The sequence below is a fragment of the Oxyura jamaicensis genome, chromosome 7, assembly GCF_011077185.1.
Source record: "Oxyura jamaicensis isolate SHBP4307 breed ruddy duck chromosome 7, BPBGC_Ojam_1.0, whole genome shotgun sequence".
Taxonomy (NCBI): domain Eukaryota; kingdom Metazoa; phylum Chordata; class Aves; order Anseriformes; family Anatidae; genus Oxyura; species Oxyura jamaicensis.
Genome location: NC_048899.1, coordinates 9,402,415 through 9,404,986, shown reverse-complemented (window position 1 = coordinate 9,404,986; position 2,572 = coordinate 9,402,415). Strand labels below are relative to the sequence as shown.

At 45.4% G+C, this 2,572-nt stretch overlaps 1 protein-coding gene across 1 annotated transcript in view; it reads left to right on the top strand.

Annotated features, from left to right (window-relative positions):
- Positions 1–599: 599 nt before the first annotated feature.
- Positions 600–2,572, top strand: part of TLK1 (tousled like kinase 1) — a 67,663-nt gene continuing 65,690 nt past the window's right edge. Inside the window, exons 1-2 of the mRNA XM_035332455.1 lie at positions 600–737; positions 1,451–1,497. The gene's annotated coding sequence lies outside the window, so the exon portion shown is untranslated. The remainder of the gene's footprint in view (positions 738–1,450; positions 1,498–2,572) is intronic.

Below are 2,572 nucleotides of genomic sequence, written 5' to 3'. Positions count from 1 at the left end.
TTTGAAATTATATCTCTTTGTTCTGTAATGGATGTTTGTAAAAGTTTTGAAATTGATGTTAGACCTGAGTGCAGAGTTATCCTTATAGTTGCAATGCTGTAGGTCACTCCTGCCACAGTCATTCTGATTTTTGCCTGTCAGTCCTTTTCTTTAACCCCTTTCCTTCACTATCTCCCAGTTAAGTTCTCTTACTTTTTTAAAGGTTTAGGGGTAGACTATGAATTTATTTGTGCACAAAATTAGCATCTCAGTACTTCTGCTGGCAAAGCTGAAAGTTCTCACAATTCTGCTGTGTTTCAGGATTTGTATTGCTTGGCTTTTTTTTTAATCTTCGGAATAATGAAATTTCAAAATGTTTTTCTGTTCTTCAGCTGTCCTTGATATGAGGGTTGTTACTGTGATGAACCTTTGCTAACTTCCACTTGACATACTTTCAAGGGAGAAATAGCACACAGGCATTTCACTCCTTTCTGTTCCTATTTGAATTTTGAGGTCCTTCCTTCTCACGCAGCAAAATTAAATGAGGTTCCTCAGGCTTAGCTTGGAATCAAGCTTTCCCTTGTATGCAGGCAGGTACGTGGCACCTTCTTCATTTCTATCCAGTGCAATCCCACTGAACAGAGATTTCCCCATTTCTACTGCCTCAGGTTGTGCCGGATGTCAATGATACGTGGTGTGTTTCCTGCGTATCACAGGAAATCATGATAGCAGGCTATTCCACTCCTGAACACTAGAAGGTAAAGAAAAGGACTGAATATAAAAATCTAATATTTATTATTTTTAAAAATATAAAAGAATGTGTAATACTTCTCCAGTACTATTTGGGCTAGAGTCAGTTTTCAATATTTTGGGTGGGTAACACAGAGCTGTGAGAGGTTATCCATCTGGCCACTGGACCATGAAGTTTTACTGCAGAACGAAGGCAGTATTGCCAGTGACTGAAAAGCATTATGCACGTTTATGATGCTATATAATAAGCTAAGTCTTTTAGAGTACGTTTGGAAAAATCTAAAAGGTACCATTTAAGTGATAGCACTGGAGCAACGTGGCCTTACAAGTAAAGAGATACCTAAAATCTGTGTTAAGACACATCAACAAAGTAGGTTTTCTGTGAAATATGAAGGGGAAATATGCCAGCTCCATGCATTTTTAGAGTCAAGCAGATCACCTATCTGTGATAAGGAGATGGTCCATGTAATTCATGCTCTGCTTTCAATCCTCATAAACAGCTCAGAAAAACAAGAGATACTGTTCTGTATTATGAAAACTAGACCCCAAATCTACCCAACCCCGTAGATCTCAGGCTGTATTTTGGGACTGGTACCCATTTCTGCAAGGCAGAAATGAATGCTTGTTATGTCTGCTTTTGTAAAGGTAGCAGGCTTTGTGTTAAGTGATGCAAATGAGTATAACAGTCACTGAGCTTACTTAACTGTTTCTTACTTTGCAGATTTAACAATGGCATGCTAGAGCAGGATATGCTCCTTGGGAAATGAGGTACATGTTCACTTACGCTATGGTATGGACTGTGGGATTATGAGTATGTTTTGGTTTTAACCTTGTAAGAAATTTCTATGCTAGCTGATAAATATTAATATTACAGTCAGAGTGAACTAGCACAGTTTTACTTCATGTCTAAGTACTAGCCATTTCCTGGCGTAATTTGCTTAGGTGAAGCCTGAGAAGTCCTGTATCAAGCTGTTAAGCAAGTAAGTCATGGTTGAAGTATTCGATCACTTCTCCCTACCCACAAAAACGTATAGCTGTTGCTAAGTATATGTCCTCGAACAGACTTGCTTAGCAAGTAAACGTACTAATTTTTACTTCAGGTTAATACCAAATTGCTAAGAAACTTGCAGTTATGCTGTATACTTGTGGGAGGTGAAGATCTTAGATAATTTGACAGATGCCACTAAGGAAGAGAAAAAAAAACGGTAATATCTGCCTTTTGCATGGATCTGCAACCCCCTGACAGTGATCCGTGCTTGTCATTCTCAAAGAGGGGGGAAAGCGAGCGGGTCAGTGGAGGGCCAGGATGTCTCCACATGGCACCGCAACACGAGTGCCATGTCCAGTAGCTGAAGATACTTACGCTGTATGCAGAATGCAATAAATCTGCGAGCCGGGACGCTTTGAAGTACTCAAAGCCAGTTCCGTGCATAAGTTGCACTCATACATTAAAAGGCTTTGTTCCAGCCCTGAGTTTACCACGTCTCTCCCATCCCCGGTAAAGACGCCGTTAGTTTTCGGGAAGGAAGGAGTGAGCGCGGGGCTCCAGCGCAGCTCTGCCCGCACCGCAGCCCGCCTGCGGGCAGGGGTGCTGGTGGCCGGGCGGGGGCGATGCGCGGCGCCTGCCCTGCCGAGGCGGGCGGGGTGGTGCCGGCCCGGGGCCGCTGCGGCCGCCGAGCGAGCGGCGCCTCCTCCTCCCCCCCACGGCCCGAGATTCTCGCCGCTGCTGCCGGCTCCCCGGGCGCGGCTGCCGCGTGCTCGCCCCGCGCCGAGGAGCGGCGCTCCCTCCCGGCGCTCCCTGCCGGTGGCGCCCGCGGCTGGGCTCCCGCCTCCGCGCCCCGGC